This window comes from Neofelis nebulosa, chromosome 18 (genome assembly GCF_028018385.1).
Source record: "Neofelis nebulosa isolate mNeoNeb1 chromosome 18, mNeoNeb1.pri, whole genome shotgun sequence".
In the NCBI taxonomy this organism is placed as follows: domain Eukaryota; kingdom Metazoa; phylum Chordata; class Mammalia; order Carnivora; family Felidae; genus Neofelis; species Neofelis nebulosa.
Window position 1 is genome coordinate 27815537 of NC_080799.1, and position 17415 is coordinate 27832951.

The 17415-nt window shown below is 48.9% G+C and overlaps 1 protein-coding gene across 1 annotated transcript in view; it reads right to left on the minus strand.

Moving 5' to 3' along the window:
- The window catches only part of EEF2K (eukaryotic elongation factor 2 kinase), a 64674-nt gene extending 52426 nt beyond the window's left edge, over window positions 1–12248 (minus strand). The window contains exon 1 of the mRNA XM_058711970.1: window positions 11868–12248. The gene's annotated coding sequence lies outside the window, so the exon portion shown is untranslated. The remainder of the gene's footprint in view (window positions 1–11867) is intronic.
- Window positions 12249–17415: the final 5167 nt, after the last annotated feature.

Sequence of the window (17415 nt, forward strand, 5' to 3'; positions counted from 1 at the left end):
TCACAATCTCACAGTTCGTGAGTTCGAGCCCCGCGTCAGGGTCTGTGCTGACAGCTCAGAGCCTGGAGCCTGCTTCACATTCTGTGTCTCTCTCTCTCTCTGCCCCTTCCCTGCTCATGCTGTGTCTCTCTCTGTCTCAAAAATAAATAAACATTAAAAAAAAAATTTTTTTTTAAATAAAAAGCAAGTTGAAGAATATCAGGTCTATTATGGTGAAAAGAAAAAGGACATTTGTAGATGGGTTGAGACTTCCCTCAAGGACCCCTAGGAGCTCTACCAACACAGGGATGGCAGTGATAATGGAAGCTGGAAGGTGGGGGTGGTAGGAACTTTGAAGAACTTTGTACAGAGGTGCCTGGGTGGTTCTGTCAGTTTAGTGGTTGACTCTTGATTTTGACTCAGGTCATGATCCCAGGGTTGTGGGATTGAGCCCTACAATGGGCTCTACACTGAGTGTGGAGCCTGCTTGGTTGGGATTCTCCCTCAACCAATCTCTCTCTCTCTCTCTCTCTCTCTCTCTCTCTCACCCCTCCCTCACTTGTGCACACACACAAACACTCTCAAAATAAATCTGTAAAAAAAAAAAAAGAACTTTGTACACTTCTACACTGTGTTAACTTCTCACAAGCTGAGTTGCTTTCAATATAAAATAATAAATAAACGAAAACACTTTAAAAATTTTTTTAGATCAAGGTAATACTTTTTTAGATCAATCTAATGGCTCCTTCCATCTGCAGGCAGCCTCCTAGATCTGAGGCTCTGGCACTTTCTTAACAGCTATCATAGCAAGAAATATATTTCTATCCTAACTTGGTACACACAAAATGCAAATTAAAATGTGAGGAAGCTGTACTTAGCCTCACTTTGTACAACGTGCTCTGCTATTTTCTACTCCACTCATTTTTGTTTTGCTTTACTTCCTTTTCATTCTTTTCCCTTAAGGCACCACCCACAGGGATTTCTTGAAAATCGGCCACCCCAGGTATCAACTGCAGAGTTGTTTCTTACCCTGTGGGCAGGACAGAGTCACAGTCAGGAGCCAATGCCTGAACCACCTGACCCTGCTGGTTACCAAAACCTGCCCTGGGCCCTGGGCCCACTCCTCCCACTCTTGGCCGCTCCCAGCCCCAGCGCCTGCTCTGCCCCCGTCAGCCTTGGCCAGAACCTCTGCTGACCAAGGCAGCGTGGTGTCTGGGGCTGCCAGGGGACCCAGCCCGGTCACTGGCCTCTGGGGGTTGGGACGGTGCTGGGGAGGGGCCAGAACCTCAGCTTCAGCCCACAGGCTTCCAGGCAGTGTAGTCCAGGGGCTAAGAGCCTGCTCGCAGGTACCAATCCCAGCTGTGCTGCTGATGACCTGGACTAAACTAATTTAGCTCGCTGACGTCCCCATTTGTGAGGGGAGCTGAGGGAGGGGAAGTGGTCTGACGTTCCAGAGCCAGTTCACAGGGTAATTATGACCAGAGCCACAGACCCGACATTCTCCTTGACCCTGGGAAAGAAAAGGAGCTGCAGACAAGCAGCTGCGACCCTGCCTGGCACAGCGCCTTGCACTCAGCAGGCACGTGATGCGTATTCCAGAACTGAGCGAGGATGTTTTATGGTTTTTCCGTTGTCATAAATTTGTTCTTAAGGCAGCTGTGACAGTGCCTGCGAACTGTCCCCCAACAGCTGTTCTCTCCTTCTTAATAACAACCACTGGTTTTCTGGCTAAACACATGGCCACTCAAAATAAGGTCCTTTGCAGTTAGGTGTGACCATGATTCCTTTGCAGTTTCCTTCCCAGATTCCTTCCCAGATTCCTTTGCAATTAGGTGTGACCATGTGTCCAAGTTCTGGCCAAGCGCATATAAACAGAAGGGTTGTTTTCAACTTTAGGGAAGAGTTTTTAAAGGCAGGGAGTGTGCCCTTCTGGACTCTTCCTCCTTCCTGCTGGCTGGAATGGAGGTGTGATGGCTGGAACTCAAGCAGCTATATTTAACCAAGAAGAAGAAACCATATGCTGTGAATGGCAGATCCATGAGACAGAGGGAGCCTGGGGCAGCATTATCTTCCATCATGGGCCAGTATAACAGCCCTGGACTCACAATCTTCAGACTTGACTATCTCCACTTAAAATATCTACTATAATCCACCCCCACACTACTTGCTAATTCTATCTAGTCCAGTGACCCCATCTCTCCCCCAAAAAGTCACATCACATCTCTTACGACAAGTCAAGGCCTGGATAGGATCAGCCTGGGAAAACCAAGGCCTTAGTCCAGAGTCCAGACTTGGCAACTACTCCCACATTCGTCCAGGAAGACTGGGCCCTGGAGGCTGCCGGATTCCCCTAGGCAGGCAAGGAGCCCTCAATGGCCCATAACTCAGCCCCACGATGCCTGTTCCAACACCAGCCAGAGCCCCGGCCTCCCAGGAATCTCCATCTGACTTGGACTTCCCTTGGCCCACAGGGGCCTGCTCCTGTTGGCAAAGAGGCTGAGACCAAGAGCAGCACCCCAGCTAAGACATCAGGATTCTCTGGAAGGTTTCCTTTGCCCTTGCTCTGGAACCCACATCTTCCCCTCCGAGTCCCTGACACACCCTGGGAAAATATTTGTATAGAGAGGTAGTTGGTGGAATTCTGAGTCAGACCCAACTTCAAGCCCCCACTCTGCCTCTTACTAGCTGTGTAACATTACCTCTCAAGCCTTAGCTTCCTTGCGATAATGCGGGAGGCAGTATTCTCACCGTTAACCTCACAGCACTCGCACAGAGCAAGCACTAAGACACAGAACTATTATCATCATCATCATTTTTATTATCCTAAATAAAGGGGGCTGAACCTTGGGTCCCAGCCACGCTGGTAACCTGGATACCTGGTTAGCAGCCAAGCCAAGCTTCTTCAGGGGTCCTTGGGGAACAGGCTATTTCAGACTCTGGCCAGAGAACCACTGCTCTTACTGCGTCTCGCTATAAAAGGTTCCTCTGGCAGTGGCTGGGACAGAAAACAATGTTTGCAATGTCCAGGTCAAGGCCTGTGGGCCAGGCCACAGTGACCTCTGGTCTTCCTTGGGGTTCCCTTCCCGCCCCCCGCCCAGGGCTGCCTCGCTACCTGTAGAAGTGAACTGCCGGCCACTCCCAGGAGTCAGCATCCCAGAGCCGATATTGTCCACGTGATGTGGCCAGCGCACACACACTGCCACATGCCCAGCACGGCAGAACCCACCGGGTCGTCAATTGCACCGCGGCGAACAGGGTGACTTGGGGGCCACCTTGGGTCACACACCTGTTTCTGTTCCAGGATCTGTCCCTCCCCCCGCTCCCATGTTCTGTGATTGGAGATGCACCACCAGGGAACAGGGTGTGTCACATGACCCAGGTCTAAGCCAATCACAGCATTCAGGCACCTGGCCACAGTGATTGGCTCACAGGTGAGCATGTGACTCAAGCTAACCAATCTGGCCCAATCCCAGGTAAGCCTGGGGTTTCAGTCTGAGAGACTAGAGAAGAGCATCCATTTGTGTAGGATGTGAATCAGACACGGGCTGAGGCCACCAGAGAACAAAGGTGACGATTGGCAGAAAGCAGGGGTCTGGGGATGACTTTTTTTTTTTTTTTTTTAGGGGGTCTGGGGATGACTTAGCTGATTATACACAGGTTTTTCTCACCTGCATTATGAAGAGTCCAAAACCCAGCCAGCACTTAGAGCCACTGTGTATTATTTCTTATAATTAAAAAAGTTTCAGTAAAGCCCATGGTTAAAAATAACGGCATTTTCCTATTGAGTCCATGGTGTATGACCGTACAGGTGGGTACTGCTCAACTTTAGTTTACAACCTTTGCAAGAGGACAGGGCAGCCCTGCTTCCCACCTCCAGAGGCAACCACTTCCAATTATTCTAGATGTTACTTCAGGTAGATACTGCCACATCCCTAAATAACATGGTTTCTCTGCCATTTCTTACTTTGCCTATTTGGGTCCTTATATATTGATTTCCTGGTGTGATAAATGAGACTTGAGCTTCCCTCTAACTTCCCACTTCCCTTCCACACTCCACCACTCCCAGACTGGCAGGTCCTCTCCTGGTTCCTTTAGATCTCATGCCAATTATGCTGTCTTATTCCACCAAGCAGAAGGAGCTATGGGTTTCTTACAGGTTAGCATGAGTTCATCTCACCAAGGGAGATAAGCAAAGATGTGGCTTTTGTGCTGCAAATGAGTGATAAGAAAGAGGAAGATACTTTCGTTTCTATGGAAGATGCGTAATTTTTACTGAAATGAGACAGATAAGTAACACATGTAGACAGCTTCCGGTGTCCCAGGTGCCAGGCTATGTACTCGACATGGACTCTTATCTGGCAATGACAGGAACTGCTGGGCAAAGAAGTGACAGCCTGCTTGCGATGGGGTACCTTGGGGAGGAGGGGTGAGCAGGGGCAGGATGCCCTGGGCTGCACCCCCAGCTTGTTCCAAGGGTATCTTGGGCTGTAGCAGGAGTCCTCAGTTTCCTTCAAACCAGAAAGGAAAAACTATCTTGAAGACACATCTGCACTCTCGTGTTCACTGCAGCATTATTTACAATAGTCAACGTATGGAAACCACCTAAGAGATGGATGAATGGATAAAGAAAATCTGGCGTACATATACAATGGAATGTTATACAGTCTTAAAAAAAGGAAGGCAATCCTGCCATTTGCAAAAACATGAATGAACCTGGAGGACATTATGTTCAGTGAAATATGCCAGACATAGGAAGACAAACATTTTGTGATCTCACGAAAAACAAAACAAAACAAAACAAAAACACCCCCAAAGACACCAAAGTCATAAAAACAGAAAGTCAGATGGTAGTTGTCCAGGGCTGGGAGGTGGAGGAAATAGGAAGATGTTGGTCAAAGGGTACAAAGTTTCAGTTGTGCAAGATGAGTAAGTCCTGGGAATGTAATGTACAGCTCTGCAACTATAGTTAGTAATACTCTACTGTATACTGGAAATTCACTGAGAGAATAGATTTTTCTAAAGTTTATGTAAGTATCTCTACACCCAAAGTGGGGCTTGAACTCAAGACCTGGAGATCAAGAGTCCCATGCTCTTCAGACTGAGCCAGCCAGGTGCCCCGAGAAAAGATCTTAATTATTCTCACAGAAACATAAAAAACTTAGGTAACTATGTGAGTTGATAAAGATGTTAATTAGGTTCACTGTGGTAATCATTTCACAACACATATGTATACCAAGCCATCATGTTGGACACGTTAAATACGTACAATTTTTATTTGTCAATTATATCTCGATAAATCTGGTGGAAAAATTTAATAAAAATCAAAGCCAAAATAGGGGCTGAGAAGCTGTGCTCTGCAGCTGCAGGGCCTGGTTTGAATCCCAGCTTCCCCATTAGGAGCCAAAGTGCTGTCCTAAGGGTAAGCTGAGCCTTCCTGGAGTCTGTGTCCCCCACAGCACCTGGCCCTGGCAGGACTCAATGGTGCTAATCAAATACCTTTCTGGGCTGGGTTTTATTTATTTACTGAGGGTGGGGATAGTAACAGAGGTGAAGAGCTCATGTCGGTGTCTTATTAATGTCTATAACCCCAGCATATGGTAGGTGCTCATGAAAAAATATTTAAACTATTGTGGAAAAATGAGAGACTTTAAATTTTTTTTTTTAATGTTTATTTATTTTTGAGACAGAGAGAGACAGAGCATGAACGGGGGAGGGTCACAGAGAGAGGGAGACACAGAATCTGAAACAGGCTCCAGGCTCTGAGCTGTCAGCACAGAGCCCGACGCGGGGCTCGAACCCACGGACCGTGAGATCATGACCTGAGCCGAAGTCGGACGCTTAACCGACCAAGCCACCCAGGCGCCCCGAAAAATGAGAGACTTTATATGAGAACGTCAGGATAAAAGGACTGATTTGCAGATGTCTACACTCACCTGCCCTGCCCTGAAGAACCATTCACACCAAGCTCCCACCTCCCTGCCCCTGGCACCCCACGGGCCCTCTTTCTGAACCGCCTCTCCTACCTGCTGCCAAACCCCTTGGTTCCCTTCAAAATCCAGCTCAAATTTTTACTCCTTCTAGAACGTCTCCCCTAGGTGGTGTCCTCATCTGTGAAACAGAGGACCAACAATACCGACCCCTGGATATGTTTGAGGAGTCAGTGAGATCCGGCATGTAATGCCTGACAGAGACCTGGAGCTCAAAAGTATTGGCCGTTAGTGTGACCACCCCCCAAGCCCCACTCCCTAAGTCACTTCCCTCCTGCCAGGCTCTCCAGAAGCACTTCCATTATACCCAGAGGCTGAACATTCTATGTGGTGGGCAGAAAACTGGCCCTCCAGAAGATGTCCACATCCTAATCTCCAGTATCTGTGACTATGCTCCCTTACATGGTAAAAGTCACCCTGGGGATGTGATCTTGAGATGGAGAGATTCTCCTGGAAAATCCAATGTACTGTATATAATCACAAGGGTCCTTATAAAAAGGAGGCAGGAGGGTCAGAGCTAAAGAGACATGATAATGGAAGCAGGGGTCCTAGAGAAAGATTTGAAGATGCTATGCAGCTGGCTTTGAACATGGAGAACGGGACCACAAGCCAAGAAATGCAGTCGGTCCCTAGAAGCTGAAAAAGGCAGGGAAATAGATTTCTCCTAGAGTCTCCAGAAGGAACTTAGCCCTGCTGTGCCTCGACTTTTGAACGTGAAAAAAATTTTTTTGATGTTTATTATTGTTGAGAGAGAGAGACAGAGAGAGACAGAGAGCAAGCAGGGGAGGGGCAGAGAAAGAAGGAGACACAGAATCCAAAGCAGGCTCCAGGCTCCAAGCTGTCAGCACAGAGCCCGAAGCACGGCTTGAACTCATGAACCGCGAGATCATGACCTGAACTGAAGTTGACCGCTTAACCAACTGAGCCACCCAGGTGCCCCTTGAACTTTTTAAAAATGTTTTATTTTTATTTTTGAGAGAGAGAGCGTGAGTAGGGGAGGGGCAGAGGGGGAAGCAGAGGATCTGAAGCAGGCTCTGTGCTGACAGCAGCGAGCCCGACACGGGGCTCAAACTCACAAACCATGAGATCACGCCCTGAACCAAAGTCAGACACTCAACCAACTGAGTGAGCCACCCAGGTGCCCCTTGACTTTTGAATTTCTGACCTCCAGAACCATAAGAAATTTGTGTTAAGCGTGTGGTGATTTGCTGTAGGAGCAATGGAAAACAAATGTAGCCTAGAACAGTGGCCCTAAACACTGGGGCACTTTTGCCCCTTCAGGAGACATTTTGGCAATGTCTGGAGACGTTTTTGGTTGTCACAACTCTCCGAGTATACCTGGTATGTAGTGAATAGTGTACCGAGTGCACCAGGGATGTTGCTAGACACTCTACAGTGCACAGCACAGGCCCCACAACCCAGAAGTATTCAGCTCAGAATGTTAATAGTTCCGAGAAACCCCACTTTAGAAAGATTCTGGCGGAAGCTCAAGGAGCGTCCCCTGACCCACTCCCCCTCCTCTCCTCTTTAAAAGCAGATATCCATGCATACCGGTCCTGGTGTTTCTTTTGAACTGAAGAAATAAACTTACTCACTGATGAGAACAGCACCCCGCGGCTGAACCCAAGGAGAGAAGTCAACGCTTGCTCCGCTGAGGCTCATAAAAAAGATCCCTGCGGCACATACGCCGTGCTTTGTGCATATAAAACTGTCATGGAGCAAAGGCAATTTTATTGTTTTAAAAATCAGAAAAACACATTTTAGAATACAAAGCACATAATATTGTCATTATAGCTTCGGTTTACAAAATGCACAAGAGAGCTTGAATTTAATTTTTAATCATTTGCTGGGCACCCTTCTCATGTACCCGGGACACTCTGTACTCCTGGCGGGTCAGACCAGGGATCCAGCGTGTCTCACTTCTCAGGGGAACTCTGTGTTTACATAGCCTCTCGGTGGCCAAACCATGTGAACGTTTGGAACAAAAAGGGCTGTGTCTTATTCCTCGCCAGCTCCGAGCCAAGAGCACAATGCCTGGCACACAGCAGGTTCTATGTAAATGCATGTTGCATGAATGAGTAATTAGAGAAAAGATGGCAAGTTCTATGGAGATCATGGGCAGTGCAGGCATGGAGTGGAGGGACTATGCCATTATAATTACAAGGCATCTGGGGCTTAGTTGGCTTGAGACATGGCTGAGATCCTGATTAGGAAAACCTGGATCATAGGGAGGCCCTTAAAAAGCACCCAGGACTACGATCTGGACCAACAGGCTTTGAGGACAAATAGACCTGGGTTCAAGTCCTGTCTCTGCCACTACTAGCTGAGTGACATTAGGCAAATTACTTAACCTCTCTGAACCGCAGCTTCCTCATCTGTAAAATTCACTCATCCTACAAAGCGGAGCAGAGTAAGCAGGGAAGGAGAGGTAAGAGAGGTGGCCAAGGGCCATAAAAAGCTGCTGTGGCATAGACAGCTAGCTCTCCACCACAGATTTGTGCTCCCCTGCCCCACCACGGACTACATTTCCCAGCATCCTGTGCATCTAGGTGGGGCCATGTGACTGCATTCGGGCCAATGGAATGTGGGCAGGAGTAACTGGCGCTGCTTCCAGGCAGCCCATTTTCCACAACCTGGTCAACTCTCCCTCAACTGCAATCCTGCCCTGAGACACGTAGCACAGAACAGATCTGCAGCATTTCGGTGTCACTCACAAAGCACTTACACCATAGTTCCTCTCAGTTCCCTGGAGGACACAGGTTCCCCGTTCCCTGTGCCCTCTGCCTGGCACACAGCCAGGCCTGCCCTCCCTACCCAACCCCTGGCCAACTGTTCTGCTCATCCTTCAGGTCTCAGTTTAGATGCCGCCTCCTCCAGGGAGCCTCCCCTGAAGCCCAGGAGGTTGGCACTATTAGCTTCATCCTACAGACAAGGAAACTGAGGAACAGAGAGGTTAAGTGACTTCCCCAAAATCACATGGCTAGAAAGTGGGGTAGTTGGGTGTGAAGACAGTGTGGGCTGAATCCAGGGCTTTTACTCGCCATCACTTGCTACATCAGTCCTTCTAAAAGTGTGGTCATGGGACCACCAGTAGCAGCAGCAGCAGCAGAACATGGTATTTTCCAATTCTCGGGCCTCACTCCAGTCCCACTGAAGTAAACTCTGGAGGTGGGCCCAGCAATCTGTGTTTAAACAAGCTCACCAGGTGGTTCTGATAATGTGCAGTTAAGTTCCAGAACCAATGGCCTAGAGAAATTCTCCTCAGCTGACTCCACCTGTGGAGTCCTTGCTAGGGCGAGAAAGTGTCACAGCTGAAGATCTGAACACTTGTCCACCCCTCTGACTTTCTAGCCGTTTGAAATGCTCCTCCGGGTGTTCCCAGCCCTAGGGTTTTGGGGACCCAGAGACCGTCATCTCCCATTTTATCATCAGCATGTGAGTAACTCGCTGTTTCCTTTGTTCAGAGCCTTCTGCTTGTGCCCATCAGTCTTGTCTACAAGGGTTCAATCCAGCAACATACAAATAGCCAAGGCACTTTAGGGGCACCTGGGTGGCTCAGTTGGTTGAGCTTCTGACTCTTGATTCTGGCTCAGGTCATGATCCCAGCGTCGTGGGATCAAGCCCCACATCGGGCTCCATGCTGAGCATGGAGCCTGCTTAAGATTCTCTCTCTCTCTCTCTCTCTCTCTCTCTCTCTCTCTCTCTCTCTCCTCCCCCCCCCCCACTGTCCCTCTCCCCCACTCACATGCTCTCCTCTCTCTCTCTCTCAAAAACAAAACAAAAAACGCTTTCATCCTGTGGTGGCCACCATAATCACCTTCTTCTAGAATATTCTCAGTTTACTAAGGGAACAGTCTGCAGCTTCTTGGTCAGCAGAACTGATCTCTCCAACACAAAACTTTTATTTTTTAATCAGTCCAGCCAGCCGCCATTACTTTGGATATAGTCCCAACCATCAATTTTTTTTCTGCTTCAGCTTTAAGAACTGGGTCAGAAAGAGTGATTCCTAGAGAAGGAGCTTGAACAAATCCAAGTTTCTGCCGTTGACCTTCCATTTTCTCCCACAATGTTCTCCGTGTCCCGGCAACTGGCTGTCAATCCTGCCAAAGACTGGACAAGACTTCTTTGGGGAATCTGACCAGTGTGAGAAAAAAGGCCTTAAAGACGCCCTTCCCCAGGAAAACAGCCGAGCCAGATCGCCCGGATGCAAAGGCCACAGCCAACAAACCCCACGCACAGCCCCAGACCTTCCAAAGAGCTTACTGGAGCCCCATTCCCTTCAGCAGACATGGACCCCCAAGGGAGGCAGAAAGGGGGGTGGGGCTCTGCTCCACAGTCATTCAGGGGCCCAGACTCCTCCCGTCTGGTAGCTCTGCCCTCTCCTAGGCCCTCAGAGCCCTCCAACTCCATTGGTAAATGTGGACAGAGGGGGCAGGAGGTTTTTGGGGTTCAAGCTCAAGAGGGGCACTCGCCATTTCTGCTCACATCCCATCAGCCAAAATGCAGTCACACAGCCCACCAAACTGTAAGGGAGCCTGGGAAATTCAGTCAGGTGATACCCCTGGAAGAGGGAACTAATCGCCATCTCTGCCATATTATACACTAAAAACGGTTTAAAATAAACTCAGGGCTACATCCTCAGTCAGCCAAAAAGCAGTGTGCCCTCACCGAAAGCACCAAAGAGAGAAAGTGTACATCGCAGAATGTACACAATCGATCCTACACAATCTGAAACCACTTTAAGTGATCATTAGGCTCTGACTTTCTGCCTCCCCTGACCCCTGCAAACCCCTCTTTGAGAAGGGAACTCAAAGGAGGGAGGATGGCCATCCCAACTGTGTCACACCTGAATCCACATCGTCTAGAAGCTTTATCGTATTTGTTGAGTTAATACATGAACAAAGGAATGAATGTGTGCATACGCTATCTCTAAACCCTACCTCCTTCCACAGGCATCCTTTCCAAATCAGCTCAAACATCACCTCCTCCAGGAAGCCTCCCAGTAACCTCCCCCCTCCACGCACCTCCACACAGCGGGCACAACTGGCTCCCACCTGCTTGCTCTAAGGGTCCGCGCTTAGTCCCTTTTGCGCATTAGTTGGCTGTTAGACAACCCTGGGCTTCGGTTTCCTCCTCTATAAAATCATAGGGCTGGACTATGTCACTCCACTTCCTGGCTGAAACTGTGGCCCCAGGCAAGCAGCGTCCCGGGCCAAGGGCCCAGAAGTCAGGCTCCCAGAGTGTCCCCACAGCACATGTAGCGGCCCCTTCCCATGCGGCCCATCTGTCACACTAAGGGCGCAGCCGGGCTGGCTCCCCTCAGTCCTCCGCCCGGGTGCTGGCGGATCTAGGCCGGGACTTACCCAAGAGGCCTCCACCCCCGCGCCTCCACTCGCCTATCAATGCCCGGCCCTCGGCGCACATGTCGGCGGAGCCTGCCAACACCCAAACTCCCTCCCGCAGTCAACAATACAGCAAGGGCGCGTCTACGCTGTCCTCGGGGTTCCAGGAATTCAGGCCTCTTGTTCAGGGGCCAGGGTAGGGCATGCGGCTCGGAGCCCCGCAGGAGACAGGAAGGCAGCACCGCCCCCACCCTCTACGGGCTCTGAGGAGCCCGGGGCGGAGGCCCCCAAACTGCCTCTCCCTGCCGACGGCGTGCCAAGTGTTTTCCCAACAGACACTGCCGTTAATCTGAATGACTCCCCGCTTTTACAGAAGCAAACACAGAGTCCCAAAGAGTTGAACCCACAGAAGAAGCGCTTCACACACTCTGCGCCGCCTCCGCCCCACTTCCAGGCTCGGACCGAGCGCGCTCCGGGAGCCGGTGCACCGGGGCGCGCCAGGCCTGCAGCGCCGGATCCCGGTCCCCCATCCGCCTGGCTACACGCGGCCCGCACTTACCTCCTTCGGGCGGACAGGCACCGCAGCCGCTGCCCACGGCCGCGAAGAACCAGAGGAGTTGGCAGAGGCTCGCGGCCCGGTGCTCCAGGGTGCAGGGCGGGCGGGCCCCCCGAAAGTCCCGGGGAGCGGCGAGCAGGGCGCACCGGCAGGCGCTCCTGGGAGGCAGAGAGGGCTGCGCAGGGCGGTTGGATAGATCTCGGGGCGCGGCGGCCGCCGGCACGATCCCGGGGCGCGATGGGCCGCTGGAACGATCCCGGGGCGCTGAGGACGCGTGTCGGGGGCGGGAGCGCCGGCGACAGTCAGCGGAGCTGGGGCAGCTGCAGCGCAGGGAAACGGACGTCGGATCCCGGCAGGAGCGGGGCTGGGGCACCAGCCGGCGGGCAGGGGCGGGGCTCTGGCCCGGCGGGCGCACCGCGCAGCACTTACGTGCCCGCCCCCCGGTGGCGGTCACAGCTCCTGCAGCCGCCACGCAAGTCTCCAGGCCCCAGTGCACAACCCGCGCTGAATGCCAGCCTCCCCGCCTGCTGACTACACGGCGTCCGGACCTAATGTGGGGGGCGGTCCTAGCACCCACCCGCGAAAGGGGCGCCCTCCCGGTGGGTAATTCGAGAAGTCCTTTCCAAAATCACTAGAAATCCATCTCATTGTTTGAGTCTCCATGTGAAGCCTTAAAATATTTTTATCCGAAATTGTTTTTTCCCCTGATTTCTTCTTTGTTAAAACGTAGGCACTTACGACAATTGCAGCTATTTGTGCGATTATTTGATTAGTATCCCCTGCAGACGTTCCTTGCCATTCCAGTAAATTGCCGTATTCCTAACTCTCAGGGCTCGGCATATAGTAAATGTTTAATAAACACCTGTGGAATGAATGGATAAATATGGAAAGCTATAAAGAAGAAAGGATACAAAACGTGTGATAACTACTGTGAACATGCTGATACTATATCCTTCCAGATACTTTTCTAATAAACTTTTAGAAATTTCACAGCTCTTATTTCAGATATAATTTCAGATATAAAAATAATAAGTGATATTTATTGAGTGATTTATCTCATTCCAGTTTCACACCAACCCTGTGAGTAGGTTGCATTAGCTCTATTTCACAGATCATAAAACTGAGGCTTACATAGATTTTTTTTTTAAGTTTTACTTATTTAAGTAATCTCTAATACCAACATGGGGCTCAAACTCACCACCCCAAGATCAAGAGTGGTGCACTCCTCCAGCTGAGTCAGCCAGGCACCCCTGCCCAAGAGATTTCTAAGGTGGCTCCTCTTGCCAAAGGGAATCTATATTACAGGAGCTGGAGGGCATGCTGAGTCTTTGCTCAGGTGAGGCCCAGCAAACACAGAGACCACAGGTGCAGGCAGACCAGAGACAGACGATATCTGGGTATACATGTAGGTATATTCACATTTTTCTAAGGAAGAGTGACTCCTTTCTCTTGCTCCTTTCCCTGGGTGACACTAGCTTGTGAACATGTTTTTGTAGTCAAGAGCCACCTGTCATATGTAACGCTTGCTTTGGTATATGGGGGGATGTAGTAGGCGCTGATATTTTTACAGGACACTCACTTTGTGCAAGTGACTGTGGTAGGTAACTGCTTTACAGGATTAGCTCTTTGATTACCATCCCAATGCTCTTATTGTCCCCACTTCATACACAGACTGAGACAGGTTAAAGGACTTTCCCAAGGTTACACAGTCAATGGCAGACCCAGGATTTGACCCAGGCATCAGTATACACTGGCCCCTCAAGTGTCCTGTCCCTAAGCCTTGACTCTTCAGTTTTTGAGGTCCCTGAAAATTCAGATTCCCCTGAGAGAGCAAAGGCCTTCAGCTTACCAGGTGCCATGGCCTCTGTAGGGAGCAGGTTCAAGTTTATGTGGCTTGAGGAAGGGGGATGACATATGGCAGCATCTCATAAGGTAGTGGGGGGGGGGAATGAATAAAATGAAATGGTCTTGAAACCTATCACTGAGTGTTGTAGCCTCTGGCCTCTGTACTACAAGTTTTGGAAAATACCAGAACCAGTAGATATTTTGGTTTGATGTTTTGGGAAAACTGGCTTTTGGCAAGACAAAATTGCACCTGAAATTCTGACGGTGGGAACGCTGGGCAGGAACAGAGTCTGAGCTACTCTGTCCAAGTCCAAAACCAGACAAAAAACAACAACAAAAAAAACCCCACCAAGACTGCATTACTTAACTACTTAAAGCTCTGAGTGGTGTTGGGCAAGTTATTTAACTCCTCTGAGCCTCTGTAAGTTTTGTCTATCCAGAAGTCCCCTTCTTTGCAGGAGGATCTTGATTTGTCCTCAGGAAACCAGCTCACCCTATTCTCAGTTTGTGAGGATGGCCCTTCCCACTGACGTGGGGCCAAGTGTGAACGCACGAGAAGACCTGGCCAATCAGCACATTCCATCCTTTTAGCCACACTGATTGGTTCTGGGATGAGCATGTGACCCAAGTCAGGCCAATGAGATACTTATCTGCATCTTTTCTAGCAAGCATAAAAACGAGAATCTTTTTTCCAGAGAGTTGTTAAGCTAATAGGATTTAAGCCTAGGGTTTCTGGACATTCATTCTCATGGCAAAAATTTATTAAGCCCCTATTGTGGGCCAAGTATTGTGCTAGGAGTTGGGGGAAAGGCCTGCCTTCGGAGAACTAATGGGGTAAGAAATGGGAGAACGGCAATTTCTCTCATAGTCATTATTCCATCATACCATTATAAACCTCCAGGTGTGCCAGGAGCGAGAGGTATGGGCAACAAGGAGAGATTATAAGGCAAACCTGCTCAGAAAGGCTTCTCTGAAGAAATGGCATTTGAGCCGGGCTCTGAAGGAAAAGCAGGCATCGCTTCCAGTAGCTTTAGGAAGACAGTGCCTGGGTGGCCTCAGCAAGGAGATGTGGGTCAGAACCATTCTTGCTTTTTACTCGGTCCTTGATCGCCTCCTATGACCATCACACAAAGTTGTTCAGACTTTACTGAAAAGTTTGGGGTAACAAGAATTAAATATAGGACGGAAAACATTAAACCATACTAGCAATGTTACAGTATCCAAGAGGAAGAATAAACCCTTCCCAGGGCACTCTTCATTGGCCCACTCCAGTTCCAAAGCTTGCTCCCCTGTCCTAAAGCCTGCCCCTCTTTCTGTCACACAGGCAGCCATCTCCTCTTCAAGCTCTGAGGGACAAAATCCCCGCCTCTATTGGAAAAATCCCTCTTCTCACCGACAGGGAGTTGGTTTTTTTCCCCCTTTCCCACCAGAGGAGTCCAGAGTAAGGGACTCAATAACCCACAAGATGCAAAAGATACCATCAAGAAAGTGAAAAGACACACCTGAAGCTAATGTAATACTGTGTGGTTGTGACTCAACAATACTTTAAAAAAAAAAAAAAAAGACAGTGAGAAGACATTTCAGATAATGGGAGAAAATATTGACGAATCCTGTATCTCATAAGGGATTCGTAGCTAGAATATATAGAGAGCTTTTACCACTCAAAGAAAACCCTTTGGGTTTAACCACTTTGAAAACATTTGCTTCAAAAAATTAAACATTGGGTTACCATACAACCCAGCAATTCCATTCCCAAGAGAAATAAAAACATATGCCTACACAAAAACTGATACATGAATGTTCAGAACAGTATTAGTCATAATAGCCAAAATGTGAAACCCGACTATCCATCAGCTGATGAACAGGTAATTAAAATGTGGTATATCCATACAACGAAATATTATTTGGCAGTAAATATGAATGAAGCACTGACACATGCTACAACGTGGATGAACCTTAAAAAAATTATGCTAAGAGGCGCCCGGATGGCTCAGTCGGTGGAACGTGCGACTCTTATTCTTGCGGTTGTGGGTTCGAGCCCGACATTGGGTGTAGCGATTACTTAAAAATTAAATCTTTAAGGAAAAACCATTATGCTAAGCGAAAGGAGCTAGTCACAAAAGGCAATTTACTATATAAATTTATTGATATAAAATGTCCAGATTGGGGAAATTCAAAGTGACAGAAGGTAGATTATTGGTTGCCTGGGGCTGGGAGGGGAGTTTGGGGAGAATGGGCAGTGACTACAAAAGGGTGTGGGGTTTCTTTTGGGGGGCTATGAAAATGTTCTAAAATTAATAATCATGGTGATGGTTGCAAACTTTGAATATACTGAAACAAAAACAAAACCTGAATTATACACTTTAAATGGGTATAGCGGTGCCTGGGTGGCTCACTGGATTGAGCATTTGACTCTTGATTTCAGCTCAGGTCATGATCCCAGGGTGGTGGGATTGAGCCTCACATCAGGGTCCACGCTGAGCATGGAGCCTGCTTAAGATTCTCCCTTTCTCTCTCTCTTTCTCTCTCTCTCTCTCCTTCCCTCTGCTCAGGTATTCTCTCTTTAAAATAAGCAAATAAATAAATGGGGATATTGTACGGCATGTGAATCACATCACATTAGAGGTGTTAACCCCCCCACCCCCACCCCACAAAGTGCTCATGGAGTCTCCATCTCACCATGGTGGTGCTTCGGGGTGTGGCAGCAGAAGAAAGGTCACCAGGAGCAGTAGCCCAGCTCTTGCGTGCACTAGCCCCGTCGCGGATACATGGCTGTTCTCACCTTCCAGGAGATGGGTAGAACCCTCACAGAGGCTCAGAGAGGATGGAGAACCACCCTAGCCCCATATGCCACAGAAGGGAAATGTTCTCAAGTGTTAAAGGCTCAGATCTCCCGTCCGTAGGAGCCTGCGACCGCAGTGGTTATGGAGCGATTTTAGGTTCACAGCAGAACTGAGCGGAAGGTCCGAGATTTCCCATATCTCGCCTGTCCCCACACAGGCACGGCCTCCCTGTCATCAATGTCCCCCACCAGAGCGGTACATTTGTTACAAGTGGTGAACTTACACTGACACATCATTATCACCCAAGTCCATTGTCAACATTAGGGTTCGCTCTGGGTGTTGTACATTCCATGAATCTGCACAAATGTATAATGACATGTACCCACCATTGTAGTATCATATACAGTAGTTTATTTGCCCTATAAAATACTGTCTCCCAACTTTCGGGAACCACAGTGAGATGCTTTAAAGCAGTAGCTTGAAAGTCCTCCGTGGCGCACTTCGGTGGCTCAGAAGGTCCCCGGCCTCCTGGGCATAAAAAATGAAGTGCATCACAGAACCATGGCATAGCCCAAGTGTAGCTATAGGAAGACTCACACAAAATGACTACACTTGGGTCTTTTGGGTGGTGCATTTCTCCCCTTGCCTTGTGCAAAGCAAACCCCAGGAACAGAGTGGGGCATTTACACACATCTGCATAGGAAAAGATCTGGAAGGTCACTCTTTACAGGGTAAAGAGCTCCTGCCTGAGCTGTGGGGATTCAGTTGTAAAGGACGACGATGGTGAGGAAGAGAACTTCCCTCCAACTTTATACATATGATATAACATTTGAAAAAAAATTACAACCGGCATGCATTACATTACATTTCAAATTTATTTTTTAGGATTTTTTAATTTAAAAAATGTTTTTAATATTTATTTT